Below are 20,794 nucleotides of genomic sequence, written 5' to 3' on the forward strand. Positions count from 1 at the left end.
AAATGTCTAGACAAAGCACTAGAGAATCAAACCTTGTGTCTGTAGAGCATGACTTTAATCACAGGAACTGAGTTCCTGAAGAATCTGACATTTCAATTGCTGTGATACAATAACTCTTTTCCTATTGGAAAACTAGTCTTTTCCTTCCCAGGCAGGTTTATATGTTGGATGCAGTCAGGGAAACTCAGGGCCAGATCTTCAACTGGGATAAATCCTTATAGATCCATCGACTTTGGTTTACACTAGTTCAGGGGTCTCAAACTCAAATGACCATGAGGGCCACATGAGGACTAGTGCATTGGCCCGAGGGCCGCATCACTGACATCCCCCCTCACTGCCCCCGGCCCCGCCCCCACTCCACCCCTTCCATGAGGCCCTGCCCCTGCCCCGTCTCTTCTCCAGCTCCTCCCCTGAGCGCGTGGCTCCCTGCTCATCCCCCCTCCCTCCTGGAGCAGGAAAGAGAGTTGGTTTATCTCTGCATGCATGTCAAGTGCCTTTAGGCGCAGTGCTTCAAAGCAAATCAGCAGGAACTGAAGAGCATCTGTGAATTCAACAGCTGTGTCACCTGTGTCAGCAGAGTTAAATTATGTCCTTATAAGCTATTATGGGCAAGGCTTGATGGGAGCCGGTTTAGCTGACTAAATTCAGAGTTGGGAAGGAGCTGCAGAAACCACCCAGCTGGATTCTGTGAAAGATGATCATTTTTGCCCCAGTTTTCAGGGACCAATTTATCTAATTTTTTATATTGATGCCAAATTGGACAGGAAAAGGAAAACTTAGAAGTTTTATATTTCACTGAGAACTTGCCCCCTGGTCATTCACTGGCTGCATATTCCCTTAAACAACTGTCCAAAAGGAGAGCTAACTGGGTCTGAGGACAGGGTTTCAGATTCTGATTTTAATTTTTTTTTGTAAGCCTACCGTATCAATGTTCAAATATTCAATCTATTGTAGATATTTCATTATGTTTATTTCTTACATCTATGTGGTGCCTTCATCCTAAAAGTGCAATAAGTTCTTTGTGAACATAAGCAACTGAAATACAAACTATGTATCCTACATTTCTATCTTATGGTCCCCATTATCTGAGCACCTATCAATCTTTTAATGTATTAATCCCCACACTACCCCTGTGAAGTAGGAAAACCATTACCACCACGACATTACAGATAGGGAACTGACATACAGAAAACTCCTGCATGTTCCTCTGCTGTATAGTGTGACGTTGCACTCTATATGATTTCATGAAAGTATGCTGATGAGTGTGAACATAATGTAACTAAAATATGCTTCATGCAAAAGGTCTCTTGTAAGGTATCATTACAAAGCTTATAATCTACTGAGTGTGGTCATCCTATTTGTATAAATGTATCACTCTTGTATCAGAAACTAGAAATATGAAATATAACTCTGAGGGCCTATTGTAATTATGCAAAGTGTGGGTCATTAATGGTGGTTTGGAATCTTGATGGCTCCCATTTACCAGGACAATTGACTATAGATGGCTGTTTTACTTGTAAGTCTTCCTGTATACATGTGTGCTGGCAAGTGGGTAATGAAGTCTTACAGTAACATGTGATCATGTCACCTGAACTGGAATCCATCTTTAACCTGGTGCTTTTCCATTGAGAAGGAGGGGGTGGGAACCCAGACAGCGACAAAGAATTCCCACCTTATGCAAAAGATATATAAGTGGGTGGAAGAGAACCAAGGGGCTGCAATCATGAGAAATCCCCAAGCTACCACCTGAGCTGGAATAAGGGCTGTACCAGGGGAAAGAAACTTTCACGTCCAGTCTGTGAAAGAAACTTATTGAAACATCTCTGAGGGTGAGATTTTATCTGTATTTAGTTTTATTATTGTACTAGGCTTAGACCTTACGTATTTTATTTTATTTTGCTTGGTAATTCACTTTGTTCTGTCTGTTACTTCTTGGAACCACTTAAATCCTACTCTCTGTATTTAATAAAATCACTTTTTACTTATTAATTAACCCAGAGTATGTATTAATACTGGGGGGGCAAACAGCTGTGCATATCTCTCTATCAGTGTTATAGAGGGCGAACAATGTATGAGTTTACCCTGTATAAGCTTTATACAGGGTAAAACGGATTTATTTGGAGTTTGGACCCCATTGGGAGTTGGGCATCTGAGTGTTAAAGACAGGAACACTTCTTAAGGGGCTTTCAGTTAAGTCTTCAGCTTTGGGGCACGTGGTTCAGACCCTGGGTCTGTGTTGGAGCAGACTGGCGTGTCTGGCGCAACAAGACAGGGTGCTGGAGTCCCAGGCTGGCAGGGAAAGCAGGGGCAGAAGTAGTCTTGGTACATCAGTTGGCAGTTCCCAAGGGGGGTTCTGTGATCCAACCCATCACATATGGGTCAATCTTCTGGGAAATCGATGAAGTCGAGGACGTGTCTCAACAGAGCCCTCAGAAATTGGAGCAGTATGCAGGAGGCAGCAGACTGGGTTATTCCTGTGGTCTGGCCTATGACCCTCTTGAACAATCCCGTAGCCAGAACACCCAGGGCAGTGGTCACCTGGACAGGTACTGAGAGCGCATGGCTCTGTTGTGCAACAGACTCGAGATCATCACTGAGGAGATTGCAGAGGCTTTGGATGGACGTCTGGGTCAGCCTATATCTCTGTACGCAGATTTGCTTAGGTAGCCCTAGAAAGCTGCTGTAAAGGTGGTAGGCGTGAGAGTTTGGGTATAAGAGTCACCCGCCCCTCTTCGGATTTGGGCTCAGGCTGGAGTGCTGCTTTGATCTCTAGCAAGTACAGAACCATGCAGTCATTCCATGTGATTTTCTGCACTCCGGCCTTCCCCCTCCAGACCCAGCAGTCCACTCCCTCTTCCCCCCACTGGTGATCCTCTCTGTTTCCTAGTCCTAACCCAACCCGCCCACCCCTCCCAGACCTATCTACCTTGTCTAATTACCTGGCCTGAACCTATATATTTCTCTTCCCCTCTCCAAGTGTTTGGCCAACTCCATCCTTGACCCTGACCAGCTAACCTACAGCCTCTCTGTCTAAATGAAAACTGTCCCCCAACATACATCTGTTGCTGGTTCACACTCAATAGATATCTCACTGTTGCCCTCAATTTCCCTTTGTACCTGCTGCTTTTTGAGCAATTGCAATGGCGCCTAATGGTGGCCTGCAAGGGGGCCTTCCAGATTCAGGCCATGATAGGTGCTGGGTATTATGATTGATCCAAGCAGGCCTACATGATTAGCTGCTGAAAGCAAGATAGGCAGGCCCCTACCTAGTTTAAAAATGCCAATAGGTGCTCAGGGAACTCCACGTCAGCTAGGGGTCCAGGATTCACCTGTACAGCTAGTTGAGACTGTGGCTGTTCCTAGGTGTGAGCCCCAGACCCTGTGGCTATGGCTGTTTGCCATGGAATAGCACCACTGCTTAGAACACTGGTGGTTAGATGCTGTGGAGTTCCAATGGATGGGAAAACAGGCCCTTGGGATTAGGGGGCAGGTGAACAGTGGCTTTGAAAATGTCAGTGGCTCCTAAATGGTGGATTTAGATACCTAAGCAACATGCCCGGCTGATCAGAAGTTGAGGCAGAGTGGATGGCGGGGTTTTGAAGGGCGAATGCAAACATGGGAATGGGGGGGGTAGGTACTGTTTGGTGGAGGTGTGTATGTAATGTGGCCCTGAGAGAAGACCAAGAAAGAGCATGTTGGGCAGAGTGCTGTCTAGAAAGAGGATGGAATTGTGAACAAAGAAAACACCACCTATTGTCAGATTCCTACTATGTTCGAAAGCAGGACTTTGTGTACATTGTCATGTTTATTTACAAAGAATCAAAGAAATATCTGATTCCATCATCTATTTCTCCTCCTAATATACACAACCTGCAGCAAGACCCAGAATATTAGCTAATCGCTCCAGTCAAAAGGAGTAATATAGAATATATAGAGGGGTCAGGAATTAAAGCATGAAAATATGATATTCTGCTACCATATTTGTTGGGATACTTGCTGTATAATGAAGATTTCATTATTAAAAATTGTTTGTCTTTCAGTCAGGCATTCATTTTTTTCCTTGTTTTGTTTTTTCATTGCTGTTTTGTTGTTGTTCTATCTAGTATGTTTTGGGGTTTGTTTTGGCTTTTGAGGGTGGAGCAGAAGAGGATTTGGGCTGAGTTAATAACTGGGCTCCAACATTTTTGTTTTAAGAAAATGATTATTTAAATAAGTTGTTACATGTTGAAAGAAGTTTTTCAGGTAACTTTATAGGTTTCTAAAATGTATAAGTTACATTATTTCTCTCTCTCTCAGAGACCTGGACAGTCAGGTCAGGACAAAATCTGATGTTTTCTCCCCTTCTCCCCATTTATAAATTTCATTATACAATAGGAATAAGATGATTCAAACAAAATTCCCCAGCAACTTGTGAATTTCACAGAAGGTTAAAGTCAGTTGATGCCTTATAATTAGTGATAGACAAACTGGTTTGGATAAATGAAAATCAAACTCAACCTTTGCATAAGTTCAAAAAAGCCATTTACAGTTTTGTTCAATTTCCCCCCCACCGCCATATCCATGCTGGCATTTCATGTGGAACAGGAAACCAAAACACAATAAGAGGCTATTTTTGCAGTAATTGTGACTGAGGCTGAAAACTGGAAGCACTGTAAATGCCATTAGCAGAGTCTATTCTCAAGAAAGAGTCTGATTTCTCAAAATAAATAAATAAATACAAAAAATAATGAGGAGTACTTGTGGCACCTTAGAGACTAACAAATTTATTTGAGCATAAGCTATCGTGGGCTAAAGCCCACTTCATCAGATGCATGCAGTGGAAAATACAGTAGGAAGATTATATATATATATGTATACATATACATACATACACACACACACACACACACACATAACATGAAAAAATAGGTGTTGCCATACCAACTATAACAAGACTAATCAATTAAGGTGGGCTATTATCAGCAGGAGAAAAAAAACTTTTGTAGTGATTATCAGGATGGCCCATTTCAAACAGTTAACAAGAAGGTGTGTTCGTAATTTCTGCGTTCAATATTTATGGTTTGTGATTAGTTATGAAGTCACACTGGGTGAAATCCTGCTCCCCCATCCCCGAAGTGAATAGCAAAACTCCCATTGGTTTTAATGGAGCAGAATTTCTCCCATATAGATATTGTTTCTGCTCCCTTGTTAGATGACAGCATTTTTAAAAACAGGAGAATATCAAATGACCTACAGTGAATGATGAATTTCTGGAGAAATATTCATCCATACTAAAATCCATAGAAATAGAGAACATTTTTACACCTGCTAAGCAGTCATCTGACTAAGGTGACTTCACAAATAGACGTGGGGTGATGTTAATCGGGTTATTTATAAATATTGTCAAACCTATTTTCCCATTGTTCAATCAGCTCCCCTCAGTACTAATAAAACACAACACTCAACTGCCTTAAAAGAATATTATGGTTGCAAAGTCAAGCACTCAAAAGTAAGGACATGTCAGAATGAAGGTTGCCTGTGCAACTGGCTGCCGTTCTTCCCGGGGCTGCCCTAGGTGCTCTGCCAACCAGCCCTGGGCGGAAAATGTTTTTCCAGCAACACACCCACCCCAGAGCAGCCAAACAAACAAACAAAAAAGCCACTGAATGGCACAGCAATGTGGTGCCCCCTGAAAGTTGGCAATGACCCTGCTTGCCTGCTTCTCAAACTGGTCCTGGTTGTTCCCCCGGCACCCCTCTTCCCTCCCTCCCTATCTCCTTGTGCCAGTCTCTCCACCCAGTCAGTTCCAGTTCTCCCCTTGCACCCTGGCTCCTTGTTAGATACATCTCCCATCCACCCTCCCAGTTTCAGTGTTCTCCCCTATCCCCATTCCCTCATTGGCTCCCATAGTCACAGCCTCCTCTGGCTCCAGTCCCACTCTCTCTCTCTTTCCTTCTACCACTATTCTCAGTCATGGTTTCTCTTTCTTTCCCCCATACTTCCCAATCTCTTCCTTTCCTTCTCTCCCCCCTTACTTCTCCCCCCAGCCCCGGGGTCTGGCTCTTGTCCCCTCTGCAATCTTCCTCCTCACTGCCTGGTACCGGCAAGGAAGTGGTGTCTGCGTGGCAGAGCCCAGGGGAGACAAGCTCCTTGCTCTCAGTCCCCCGATCCTTGAAGGAGCAGCTGAGAGCTACAATCACAGGGGAAATCCTGCTTGTCGCATGCTCATTCCGTAGGGAGATGGTTCATGTGCAATTTGGTGAGCACTAGGAACTATGAGGGGCTGGAGCATGCCCAAGGTGCACAGAATCTTTGAAGATTTTTGCTGCTACACTCTAAGAAGCCTCTACTGAACATATGGAAACCAAGTTTTTTTGGAGGCTTGTAACTTGGCCAGATTTGGGTGGATTTTCACAGAAACAGCAGAAGAAATATCCCTGATACTAAAGCCATCCTTCTGTTAAATTTCAAGTCCCTACTCCAAAGCATGATAGTAATAGAGCTTCTCAAAGAAAAAGCTGTCAATTTTTTTTAAAAAAAATTAAATTACAAAACAATTATTTCCTAGCTTCATTCTCAGAAGTAGCTGAACTGTTTTAGCTGAAACTTTCCCAAACAATCAGCCTGAAGCAGACACTTGGCCTGGAAAATTTCAGCCCAAATGGTTAACGTGTATTAGTGTTATAAGCAATTTAAATCAGAGGCTCGTAAAGTGTCAGGCAACCAATAGGCAATGTTACCAGCTCTGCCTATAATATAGGGATATATTAGCACCTTAACTTTTTCCAAATATGGTTTGATTTTCATTTACTATCTTAGTACTTATGTTTATGGCAAGATCAAATATAGTTCTGGACAATTCATGTAAAGGGCTCCAATTTAATTTCTAAACTAATGGGTGACTAATTCTCTTGTGTGTAAAAACTGATGCTCATCTATAATTATATCCCCTTTTGCTTTACGCTTGGTGATACTATGCACTCATTTTTTCCCAATACTGTATTACAAACAATAAAACCAAACTGCAGTAGAGATACCATTTGAAGCAAAGTGAGAGGTTGTATTCCCGACTATAACTGTACCTCCCACCCTTCAGACCTACAGCTCTATTGTTGCCCAATGCCATCACTGCCACTTTTAGGAAGAGACCCTGATGTTCTTTTGCCTTTGACAGAGTGTCTAGGCTGATATCTCACCCCTGACTCAGTTTATCCAGAGGCCAGACTGCTTCACTTATGTAAAAATCCAGTCGTACTTTCACCCAAATATAGCCACTACAATTGCATCTATCCTAACTAATTCAGCATTTATTTGCCAAAATGATTGAAGAGAGAATTAAAAAAACAAACAAAAAAACAAAACAAAAACAAAAACCACCAAGCAAAATATAAAATAGAGCTAAACAAATCACTGTACAAAGCAAAGGTAGCTGGGACCTTATGTGTTGTCAGGTCAATATATATATAGTTCAGATCTTACCCAAATGTCATGCTGACAGCCAATCTTTAGTACTAAAGATTTATTAATAAAAGGAAAGAAGGGAGAGTTATTAAATGGCTAAGGAATCATATACATACAAGTGATTTTCACTATTCATGGATCAGGATCATAGCAGTGATGTTATATCTGCTAGCTTGTAAAAGTCTCTTTGGAATTATCTACAGGTCAGAATCCAAAGGCAGCTTAGATGTAAAGTCTGTTAGAGTTTTTCTATGCATTTTCCAGGGTATTCCATATAACTATTTGGAAGATCTCAGTCCCACAGCTTAAACTTTCCCTGTTCAAAGTTCAGCAGACTAGAGATGCAGGATCAGGCCCAAGGTTCCTTTTTTATAGCTGAAGCAGGCTGGCAAGCTGACAGGCAACTTCACCATGTGGGCATGGAAGAAAAGCATATGCCAATAGTTTGTGATCTTTATTCAATGGGTCATTCAAAGATAATGCCCTTTGCAACAGCCATTTAAACTATCAAGATTGTGAAACATCTGTAAACTATGTGGAATCACAAATTTCAAAGACAGATGAGGACAATTATTACTTCCCAAGCTTCATTTAAATGTTAATGTCTCTTTTGATCTAGAGATAATGGAGTATAGAAATATAGCATTACAAGGCATGAAAAGGATTTAGCATCTACAAGCTAATTTGGTTTATTCTAACAAGACATAGGTAACCACAGACAAATACACTTAGCATCTACTCTTTGATTCTTATCAATACAAACAAATGGGTTAGAGGTTGCTAGCCTAATTAACATTTATTTGATATCCACACACAAGTGAATTGTCCTGATTACAATTGTGATGTCTCTTGTTAAGTTGTTATAGGTCATACACAGGTTGGCTGGTCTTTCAGTGTCACATCAAGGGAGACAACTTGTGCTGAGATGCCCAAATAGAAATCCTCTTCCACTTGCTTTATGTCAGCCTGGCTGAAGGTTTCCTGCTTTGGAGCCAAGTGTTCTGAAACTCAGCTGAACAGCTTCTTTCAGTGAATGTCATCAAGCCAGCATCCAGGCTCTCAAATGTACTGGCGCTGGGTCCAGGTGCAGAATCAAACAGTTGTTCTGTGAGATTGTTTCAGGTAGGGTGGGGGGTGAGGACTGTACTCAGAAGTTTAAACAGAACCTAACACTAGATTACCTGTCCCAGGCTGGGGCTATCATAATCACCAGTCTTGCATCTTGACTCACTACCTTCAGTATCTTGGGGATCAGTGGAAAGTATACACCAGTGACCAAGATATGAGAAAAATGACTGTCAGGGAACCTTGGCTCAAACCCCTTCTTGAAGAAAATGTTTGACACTTGTTGTTTTGCTCTTTGGCAAACAGATCTATTTCTGGGAATTCCATCTTGCGAATGTTGTGTTGGACAGTCTTTCACAGACCACTCACTCATGGTTGTCTGAGAACTGTCTGCCGAGTTGATCTGCTGAGGTGGTTCTGAAAGCTGGATGATTCAGAGCCACTGGTGTGATTTGATTTGCAATGTGCCAAGTCCAGAGCCAAAGGGCCTTCTGACAGAGTGGAGAAGGCCTGGCTCCTCCCTGTCTGGGGATGTAATGCACAGCTGTGATGTTGTCTTTCTGACTTGGATTGTGGATCGCAGGAGCAAAGGCAGAAATGCTTTGCATGCCAGATGGATGGCACTGAGTTCTGTGACATTTACGTGCAGATGAGCTTCCAGAGGGGACTACTGGTTTGCTCAGAGTTTGAAGGCAATCTGGATGAGCCCCCTTGTCCCTAAATGGAGGTGTCTGTCACAATTGTATTAGTAGATGGAGACGCAGGGGAGTGTATTCCATTGCATCCCTGAAATGGATATGTCCACCAGTTTAATGAGGAAAGGACTTTTGCAAGACCTTGACCAGCATGTTCATGTAGTGTCTGCCAGGCAGATAACACTGAGTTTTTTACCTCCGTTGCATGGAGCATAGGTGAAATCTGATAAAGTGCATCATGTAGGTGCATTGAGGCCATATGTCCCAGAATTCTGAAGCATTCTCTGATTGATGACTTTTGATGAACTTAAAGTTAACTGATGAGTTTCACTGTAATTTAGAACCTTTCTTGTGGAAGGTAAATTCTCACTGTTCTGGAATCTAACATGGCTGCTATGAACTCCCTGCTATAAGTTGGAATAAGTGTGAATTTTTCTCTGTTGACTCTGAGGTCCATGGAGGCAAAGAGCTTTAAGGTTACTTGGATTGAGTGGGTTACCTGTTGGAGTGATCTTCTTTGGTTCAGCCACTGCTCCTTGTCTTCTTAGATGAGCTGCCACAACTGCCAAGCACGTGCCGTGGAAAGACAAAAGAGAAGGACCTTGTACCGATAGCAAGATGTTTCTACTAGGAACCTGAGGTATTTCACATAGGCTGGATTAATGGATATATGAAAACAAGCACCTTGCAAGTTAAGAGCTGCAAACCAGTCTTGAGGATCTAACGATGGAATTATGGAGGCCAGCGGCACCATCCTGAACTTGAAATGATGGCTAAATTTAGTGAGACGTTGAAGGTCCAGAGTGGGATAGCAATTCCCTCTCTTATTTGGGATAAGAAAATAATGGGAATAAACCCCGCTGCCCCTGAATTCTAAGGGCATCTGGTCCTAGTTGTAGAAAGGAGTCTGCTTCTTGTTTTAAGAGTATGTCATGCAAAGGGACCTGACAAGGGATGAGAAAGAAGGAGAAGGGACTGGAATTGCATAAAATACCTCTTCAATACAATTTCAAGGACCCAATAGTCTAATGTGATTCAAGTCCAGGCTTTGCAAAAATAATAATAATAATAAAAGACAGCTGCCAAAGTGGGGATGGAGGGTAAGGGTAAAAGGGAAGAGATCTTGAAATTCTGCCAGGCTCTTAATGCTGGTGTTAGGTAAAAAGCAAGTCCTTACTCACCTCTCCAGCACCCGAGTTCGTGCGGAGTTGGTATGGGGCTCACAATCTGTCAGAGACCAGACACCAATTCGTTGATCAACGGGCTCACACTATCCTTAGCTTAAAAGGCTTCGGAGTAAGTGTGGCAAGTTTATTAGGGGTGAGCATCAATATTTATACACAGAAGTAAACAAAGTGATTAACAGATCATAATGGTCATGCATAATCAATCAAGATTCTACAGGATAAAACAGGTTAAAATGTAAATTTAAAAAGACAAAAAGGGGAGATGGCTACTTAAGGGGAGGGGGGTGTCATGAGTAGTTCGCAGGTCAGAGCTTTGATTAAAAGTTTCAGACAGAGACATCAAGTCTGGGTTAAGTTTAAGCTCATCAAAAGTTCAGACTCAACATTTCTCCATTTGTAGCTTTGGGATAACTATTTACCAAAAGCTACAATTTCAGCCTGGGCCAACTCGAAGAGAGTAAGGCCTTTGGCTGAAGTAGGAAAAGAATAAACTGACCCACATGAGTCTATGAGGGAGGGGACACACTGAATACAGCAACACAGTATTATAAGGATTACTATGGCCCCAACAATACACACCAAGAGTTTTTTAACCCACCCAAATCCAGGCAGCCAATTCCATAAGGCTCCCCACCAATCATAAGGTGGCTGGCCAGAGGAGTAGTTCTTAGCCATTTCCCTTAGATGTTTGGTACGTTGAAAAGTGTCAGGGTAGGTGTCATTTACAAAAACACAGCATTTTTCATTTATGAGGGCGCAAGTTCCTCCCTGGGCTGCTAACATTATGTCTAAAGCCATTCGGTTTTGCAAAGCTAACTGGCGCAGCTGGGACATTTCCCCGGCCTGATTCTCAAATAGGGTCGCAGTTTTATTGGTTAAAGATTTTAGTAGTTCCTGTAGACGGATGACACCACCCCTTAAGCTAATGAGACCAGCCCACCGCTGCCACGACAAACCATTACGGATATTAATATCTCTGAAGGCTTCACGGATGTTACGAACGTGAGGAAAATGAGGGGGAGTGAGGGAGATGCGAGAAGGCGGTGTTAGCCACGCTAAATAACATGACCCTGCCCAATCAGGGGAGAGAAAGTAATAAGCTTTGGGCCCGCACACCCAGTATGTTCCATACAATGCGTTTCGGGTATTCCATTTCTCAAAGTAGGAGGTAACCCACCACCTGTTGGACCACTGTTTCCCTGGTAACGCAGAGGGGTCGTTGTGCGAACTGCAGAGGCACAATTTGGTAGTGGTGTTTTCAAAGTGCAGTGTAGTACTGCTTGAGCAGTTGTAGAAGGCAATCGTATATCCCTTAACAATTAGTTGGACACCCTCGTGATCTGAGCAGGGCTTCTTAAAAGCTGACTCTGAAGGCTTGCCCACCCATGAAAAAGTTGGATCGGGGTGAGGGATCCACATATGGGATAAGTGGGATGCGCAAGGCTTGAAGCCAAGATTTTTACTAAAGGCGGTGCCATTAAAATACATGTTGCATTTACTTGTTCCCACAAAAGTTGACCCCTTTTCTTTAACAAAACACAGTGATCCTGTCTGATTGGTTACCCTGAGATATCTGTTAATTGGCACTTCTGTTTTGTCCCATGTAAGATTGTGTTGGACTGGATTTTTTACTCTAGCCGGTGGCCTCCAAGTCATATTAGCAGTGGTCAGGGGAATGGGTGTGAAGGGGAGTCCCTGTTCTGCATTTACTGGAAATTGAGTACATACCCAGCAATTACTTCTATTTCCTAAAATACGAGTTTTAACCTCGTGGGAATATTTAATAAAAGCATTATTTTCATAAGCAGAAAATAAACTAAAAAGGCATAATAAAAAACATACAGTTGTCAGAATAAAAGGTCCTCTCATTTTTTCCGAGTCAATTTAAGTCTGATGTCTGAAAGAGGTAAGCTGGTCCACTGGTCAGAGGCAGTGTCCTCAGTGGTGGCAAGAGCTGCTGGTCCGTCACTGTGGTCCACTACGGCTGGCTTGACGTGGGAGTGGTGGATCCAGGATTTGCGTCCTTCCAGGAACACTGCAGTCTGGGTTGTTAAAAGAACCTGGTGGGGTCCAGTAAACCTCGGCTGGAGGGTGTTGCCACGAACGAACTTTTTGGCCCAGACGAAGTCCCCTGGTTGGAACGGGTGGATCTGTTCTTTCAGCGGCACGGTCTGGGAAAACTGCGAGGCTTTCCAAAGGGTACGGAGGCGAGCCTGTAGGGAGAGAAACTGGCACGCGGTCATATGATCCCCTCCCAATAGTGAAACATCAGGACGTGGTAGCGCCCCGCCTTTGAAAGGGGGGTGTCCATAGAGCAGTTCAAAGGGGGATAATCCCAATACACGGGTTGGGCGAGTACGAAGGTGAAACAGGACTGAGGCCACTTTAACCCTGTTTTCTGACAGTATTTAGCCAATGTAAGCTTAAGCTCCCTATTTATACGCTTAACTTTCCCGCTAGACTAGGGGTGGTAGGGTGTATGAAAGGAGTGTGAAATGCCCAGTCCTTGTTTTAAACGGCCAAGGACATGACCAGTAAAGTGGGGTCCGCGATCTGAGTCAAGCACGAGAGGGATGCCAAAACGGGGTACAATGTCTCTAAGGAGAATCTTCACCACTGTGGCAGCAGTACAATTAGCAGTAGGAAAAGCTTCGACCCATGAAGTCAGAGGGCAAACCAAAACAAGGAGGTGCTTTTTCCCAAAAGCCTTTGGCATATCTGCAAAGTCAATTTGAAGATGTTGAAATGGAGCAGCAGGCGGAGGTCTTCCACCCTTAATTTTGTTAAGAGGCGGAGCAGGTCCATTACGCTGACATGTGCTGCATGCTTTCACTATTGACAGGCAGTAGGGTTGAATGCCTGGAGCATACCAAAAGCGAGCGATGGTGTCCACAAGGGCGTGCGTGCCGTAGTGACCCCCCTTATCATGGTGCCAGCGAACTGCCACGGGGTATGTGGAGCGAGGGAGGCAGGCTCGGCCATCCGGCATAAGCCAGGTCCCTTTGACCAGAGTGGCTCCGAGGCTCTCCCACGACTGTAGTTCAGCAGCAGGTACTGGTACGGGGTGCGGTGGAGTAAAGGAGGAGGTTACAATAGCCAACATGGGCATGGCTAAGGGTAAGACGGCAGCCGTCTTGGCGGAGGCGTCAGCCAGGGCATTCCCCCGGGTGACGGGGCTATCATCTTTAGTATGGGCCCGGCAGTGAACTACAGCCAGGACCGAGGGTTCTTGGAGGGCGTCCAAAAGCTTGTGGATGAGGGGGAGGTGCTGAATGGGTTTACCGGCAGCTGTCTGGAAACCTCAAAACTTCCAGAGGTGGATGTGACAATGCACAACTCCAAAAGCATACTTGCTATCAGTAAAAATGGTAACGGTCTTACCAGCGGCCAACTGGCAAGCTCGGGCCAGGGCATAGAGTTCGGCGGCTTGGGCTCCCCAGTTGTCTGGCAGTGAGGCGGCCTCTTGAATGTCCCATTCAGAGGTGACTGCATAACCGGTGAAACGCTTGCCATCAACATAGAAGGAGCTTCCGTCCGAGAAGAGGATGCAATCAGGGTTGTCCAGTGGCACGTCAAACAGGTTGTTCCTTATCTGTAAGATGCTATAAACTACTTCCACACAGTCGTGCTGATCCTGGAGGACTGGCAGGTCAGGAAGCAAGGTAGCTGGATTAAGGGGCCCACACCTTTCAAAAATTAGGTTAGTGTCTTCTAAGAGTTCGGCCTCTAGCTGTTGCTGACGATGGGCCGAAAAGACTTGGGTTGTGCCCCTACGCAGAAGGGCTGACAAGGCATGAGAAGTTCAAACCGTGGTAAAATGACCCAGGGTCAGGCTCTTTGCCTTTGTGATCAGCAGGGCAGCTGCTGCCAGAGTCCGGGTGCAGGATGGGGTTCCCTGAGCGACAGGGTCGATCTGCTGAGAGTAAAAAGCAAGCGGGAAATGGTGGGGCCCGCTCAGCTGGGTAAGGACGCCACTAGCAATTCCGCCCCTTTCGTGGACAAAAAGGTGAAAGGGTTTGCTGTAATTGGGGGGGCGGAGAGACATGGAGGAGGCCACACTGTTCTTGAGTAACTGAAAGGCTTGGATCGTGTCTGGGGACCACTGCAAAGGGTCAGGAGCAAGGTTAGCAGTGAGTTGGTGGAGCGGTTTGCTTAACTCCCCGCAGGACGGCAACCAGGGGCGACAGAAGCCAATTAATCCTAAGAAACCTCGAAGTTGTTTCTTGGTGTTTGGCAGAGGACAGTTTTGGATAGTCTTTATGCGGACTGGGTCCATTTGTCTCCCCTCTGGGAGGTTAACTGGAAGCCCAGATATCGGACCTTCTGTGAGACCCACTGAATCTTGTTAGGGTCTACCTTGTGGCCTCTGGTGTGTAGGTATAATAAAAGTGCCTTACCATCGATGCGGAGGGCAGCTTTTTTGCGGTTACCTAATAGGATGTTATCTACGTATAGGACTAACGTGGATCCCTGCGGACTGGTGAAGCCTTCCAAGTCGTGGCGGAGGCATTGGCTGAAAATTGTGGGGCTGTCTCTGGCCTGGTCTACACTAGGAGTTTATGTCGAATTTAGCGCCGTTACATCGAATTAACCCTGCACCCGTCCACACCACGAAGCTATTTAGTTCGACATAGAGCTCTCTTAAATTCGACTTCTGTACTCCTCGAAAACGAGAGGAGTAGCGCTAAATTCGAAATGGCAATATCGAATTAGGCTAGGTGTGGATGGAAATCGATGGTAATAGCTCCGGGAGCTATCCCACAGTGCACCACTCTGTTGACGCTCTGGACAGCACTTCGAGCTCGGATGCTCTGACCAGCCACACAGGAAAAGCCCCGGGAAAATTTGAATTCCTTTTCCTGTCTGAGCAGTTTGAATCTCATTTTCTGTTTGGACAGCGTGGAGAGCTCAGCAGCACTGGCAACGATGCAGAGCTCTCCAGCAGAGATGGCCGTGCAATCTAATAGAAAGAGGGCCCCAGCATGGACTGATCGGGAAGTCTTGGATCTCATCGCTGTGTGGGGCGATGAGTCCGTGCTTTCAGAGCTGCGCTCCAAAAGAAGGAATGCAAAGATCTACGAGAAGATCTCTAAAGCCATGGCAGAGAGAGGATACAGCCGGGATGCAACGCAGTGCCGCGTGAAAATCAAGGAGCTGAGACAAGGCTACCAAAAAACCAAAGAGGCAAACCGACGCTCCGGATCCCAGCCCCACACATCACGTTTCTACGAGGCACTGCATTCCATCCTAGGTGCGGCCGCCACCACTACCCCACCAGTGACCGTGGACTCTGAGGATGGGATATTGTCCACGGCCGGTTCCTCGTCGGAAATGTTAGCGGACGGGGAAGATGAGGAAGGAGATGAGGAGGACGAGGCAGTCGACAGCGCTTGCACCGCTGATTTCCCCGACAGCCAGGAGCTCTTCATCACCCTTACCGAGATCCCCTACCAACCGTCCACAGCCGTTACCCCGGACACCGAATCAGGGGAAGGATCAAGCAGTGAGTGCTTTAAACATCTAAACATTTAATTTTAACATAACTGAAATATTTATATTCTTAAGAATGGGCTTTTCATTCACTCATTTAAACATAGAAACTTTTATTTATAACAAAACAGGAATATTAACTATATCTGCAATTGGGTGTTCATGATTTCTTTGGCTTACTCAACTATTTAGTCCCAACTATGTATAAAAAATCAAATAATGTCCGGATTTTCATGATTAGTCCACCACAGGACGCTCCACTCTGTAGTCCCTTCTAGTGCAGTTAAACGAAAAGACGGTCAATATGCCCGGGAATTGACAGAGAGTCCTCCTGGGATAGCTCAGCATAGCTCTCCTGGAGGTACTGCTCAAGCATGCGCATCAGGTTCCGTGGCAGGGCGATCTTGTTCGGTCCACCGTGGTAACACACGTTCCCACGCCATGAGTCTATTAAGTAGTCCGGGATCATGGCACGGCAGAGCATGGCGGCATACGGCCCTGGCCTCTGCATGCTCTCCCGAAGCATCCGTCCCCTCTCGCTCTCCGAGATCCTCATTAGCGTTATGTCGCACATGACGCCCTGCTTTAAATGAGGGAGGGGAATGTTAGTATTGGGACTGCTTTACAGCCACGCGGTGGAGGCGGCAGAGGGGCAGCATACAGGGATCTTTCCCTGGGACAGCCGCGAGGTGGTGGGACAGGGGCAGAGCTCATGCTTCCCTGATTGCTGCCAGCAGAGAGTGGCCTTGCTTTCAGTGCGAAAGGAGCCCAGTGCTACTATTAAATTTTTAAGCTGCCACAAGTCTACGGCTTACCATGTTTTCCTGCAACAAAAGTAGAGGTGTCCTGCCACGCTTCTCTGATCGCAACTGCAAGACCCCAGGCACTGAAGGCGAGGGCCGAAAATTCGACCTTGTCCTGAGTGCGCATGTGAAAGGTGCAGTGCATGGTGTTGTTCACAGAGAAAGACTATGTTCTTTGTTAGCAACTTCATTTATCTGTCTCAGGAATTCACTCCCTTTTTCCCATTCCCACAGACACATCTGCGACTGTATCCCAACTCAGCCTGGCATCACACTCCCAGAGGCTAGCGCAGATTAGGAGAAGGAAGAAGAAGACGCGTGAGGACATGTTCTATGAACTTATGGACTGCTCACGAGAGCAGGCAGCCCAGACGACACAGTGGAGGGAGAACTTGTCACAAATGCACCGAGCAGTCATGGAACGGGAGGAGAGGTGGCGCCAGGAGGACCAGCAGGCTACTCAAACCCTGCTTGGACTAATGAGGGAGCAAACGGAGACGCTCCGGCGCCTAGTGGATGTTCTGCAAGACCGGAGGCAGGAGGACAGAGCCCTGCTGCTGTCTATCTCTAACCGCCCTCCCCCGCCACCAAGTCCCACACCCCCCTCACCAAAAGTCCAAAGAAGGAGGGGCGGCAAGGGCCGTTAAAACTTTCAGTCAGCCCCTGCACACTGCTTCAGCAATAGAAGGCTCTCGTTCCACAAAGTTTGAAAAGTCCTTTCCTACCCATCTCACACAAGCCCCCGTCCAAGTTTCCTCCCCCCCCCCTTTTCATGTGCGGTTCATAATAAAAAAACAGTTTCTGTTAAGTACTGTTTCCGAGAGTGTCTTTTAGAGGGGATTCTGTCTGAAGGGGGGGGAAGGGGTTTGTTACTTGGACAGGACAGTCACCTTTAGCAGGCTACAGAGGCGGGGGCAGGTCCAGCATCAGGACACATACACAGTGCAGTCACCAGTTACCCTGGTCAGTCTGGGAGGCGGTTTTCATGTTCTGGGGTGCGGGGGGGTTGATCTGTGACTTTGTGGCGGGGGAGGGCAGTTAGAGATCTTATGCCGCGGTCCTTATCCTGGATCACAGAGCCACGCAGCAGGGGGTCTGTAACCCTCCACCCCCTGCCAGAAAGTCACTTGGCCGACACATACACGCAGTCCCGCCCAGGACTGCTGGCAGGCTCCGTTGAAACAACCAATCCAGCACTGCGGAGCCTGTCATTCCCGGAGTTTAGAAGCATCATTTGCATCAAAACACTAAACCCGCCCCCCGCCACAGTCTGCGTCCCCGGTTTAAAACATTCCCGCGAAAACAGTAAGAAAGAGAACCTTGTTCATTAACAAAACGGAACAGATTTTATTTGTTGGGAAGGTGGTGAAGGGGGTATGTAACTTGGAAGGATAGTGAACAGTAACTGGGTAAAGAAACGGGGGCAGGTTCAGCATCTGTGTCCACAAACTACACAGTCACTGGAGACCCTGCTCAGTCAGGAACCTGGCTTTCAAAGCCTCCCTGATGCACAGCGCGTCCCACTGGGATCTTCTAATCGCCCGGCTGTCTGGCTGGGCGTAATCAGAAGCCAGGCTATTTGCCTCAACCTCCCACCCCGCCATAAAGGTCTCCCCCTTGCTCTCACACAGATTGTGGAGCACACAGCAAGCAGCTATCACAATGGGGATATTGGTTTCGCTGAGATCACAGCGAGTGAGTAAGCTTCTCCATCTCCCCTTGAGACGGCCAAAAGCACACTCCACCACCATTCTGCACTTGCTGAGCCGGTAGTTGAAGAGTTCTTTCCCTGAGTCCAGTGCGCCAGTGTAGGGCTTCATGAGCCAGGGCATTAGCGGGTATGCAGGGTCCCCGAGGATCACTGTAGGCATCTCCACATCCCCAACAGTTACTTTGTGGTCCGGTAAGTAAAGACCTTCCTGCAGCCGTCTAAACAGACCAGAGTTCCTGAAAACCCGAGCGTCATGAACCTTGCCCGGCCATCCAACGTTGATATTTGTAAAACGTCCCCGATGGTCCACCAGTGCTTGCAGCACCATGGAAAAGTATCCCTTTCTGTTTATGTACTGGCTGGCCTGGTGGTCCGGTCCCAGGATAGGGATGTGAGTCCCATCTATAGCCCCACCGCAGTTTGGGAATCCCATCTCGGCAAAGCCATCTATGATGAGCTCCACGTTTCCCAGGGTCACTACCTTTGATAGCAGTAGCTTGATGATTGCCTTGGCTACTTGCATGACAGCAACCCCCACGGTAGACTTGCCCACACCAAAGTGGTTAGCGACTGACCGGTAGCTGTCTGGCGTTGCAAGCTTCCAGAGGGCTATGGCCACTCGCTTCTGGACAGTCAGGGCTGCTCGCATCCGGGTGTCCTTTCGCTTCAGGGCAGGGGACAGCAACTCACACAGTTCGAGGAAAGTCCCCTTCCGCATGCGAAAGTTGCGCAGCCACTGGGATTCATCCCAGACCTGCAGCACTATGCGGTCCCACCAGTCCGTGCTTGTTTCACGGGCCCAGAATCGCCGTTCAACAGTATCCACAAGACCCAGTGACAGCGAGATGTCCTGGGCGCTGGGTCTCATGTTTTCTGAGAGGACGGAGCTAGTGTCCGACTTCATGCCGTCACGGTGGTGCCGTGGCCTCCTCTCCTGATTTCTCTGCAGCTGCCTCTGGTAAAGGTGGATGAGAAGCTGCGAGGCGTTGAGAACTGGCACAACTGCAGCGATGGTCGCAGCGGGATCCATGCTCGCACTGCTGTGGCGTCCGCGCTGTCAGTAATCAGAAAAGTGCGCGAACTGATTTCCCGCCGGCGCTTTCAGGGAGGGAGGGCGGGAGTGACGGACGGATGACGACAGGCACCCAAAAGCACCCTCGACACATTTTTTTACCCAGAAGGCATTTGGGGCTCGACCCAGAATTCCAATGGGCAGCGGGGACTGCGGGAACTGTGGGATAGCTGCCCACAGTGCACCGCTTCCAATGTCGACGCTTGCCCCGTTAGTGTGGACTCACAAAGTCTCACAAAGTCGAATTACTGTCCTTAGTGTGGACACACACGTTCGACTTTGTAATATCGATTCCACATAGTCGAATTAACTAAAATCGAAGTACTCTCGTAGTGTAGACATACCCTCTGTAGCCTTGAGGAAGTCGTTGCCAGACATAACTTTGTTTCTCCCAGGTGAAACCAAAGAGATACTGAGAGTCTGGGGGCACAGGAATGCTGAAAAAGGCTGATTTTAAGTCAATAACAGTGAACCACTCAGCATCCCAGGGGATTTGGCTGATGATATTAGCTGGATCAGGAACTACTGCATGAAGAGGGACCACATACTGATTAACAACCCGTAGATCCTGTACAAAGCACCAACGAATAGGGTCTCCGTCCTTTTTAGGAGGCTTTTTGACAGGCAGTATAGGGGTGTTACAGGGAGTGCGCTGAGGGCGGACTAGCTTTTGTGCAATGAATCCCTTGATAATGGGGCGGATGCCCTCCCGGGCTTCCAGCGACAGGGGGTATTGAGGGACTGACGGGGGGGTTAAGGAGGGCTTCACTTGAATCCTTACTGGCTTTGCCGAAAGGAGCAGGCCAACATCAGTGTCAGAAATTCCCCAGAGGGTTAAAGGCAAGTCAGTGAGGTCAGGGGAGAGAGGGGGGGGGGGTTCCCAATTACCCTGAGTTGGGGCCGAATCTCCTAACACTGTCATCAATAATCTTACCCCTTCAGGAGTGCAGGTTAAAGTAGCCTCAAGCTTACAGAGTAAATCCCGGCCCATCAAAGGGATCGGACAAGCTGGGGAAAAAAGAAAACGGTGAGAAAAACATTTATCAGCATAAATAATATTTAGAGGCAAAGTGAGTCCCAGAGACTGTGGGTTGCCCTCCACCCCAGTTGCAGTTTTAACCTCAGAGGATAGCCAGGGAGAGGGGGCATGATTTAAAAGAGAGAAAGTAGCTCCAGTATCAATGAGGAAAGAGACAGGCAGTCCTTGGACTGAAAGGGTTAGACGAGGCTCTTTGCTGGGAGGGGAGAAAGTGAGGAAGGAGCCGGCTAAAGACATTAAGGAAATAAGACCATCACATTGTTTGCCTTCGCCCCCGGGGTACCGTCATTGA

This window comes from Emys orbicularis, chromosome 1, assembly GCF_028017835.1.
Source record: "Emys orbicularis isolate rEmyOrb1 chromosome 1, rEmyOrb1.hap1, whole genome shotgun sequence".
Lineage (NCBI taxonomy): Eukaryota > Metazoa > Chordata > Testudines > Emydidae > Emys > Emys orbicularis.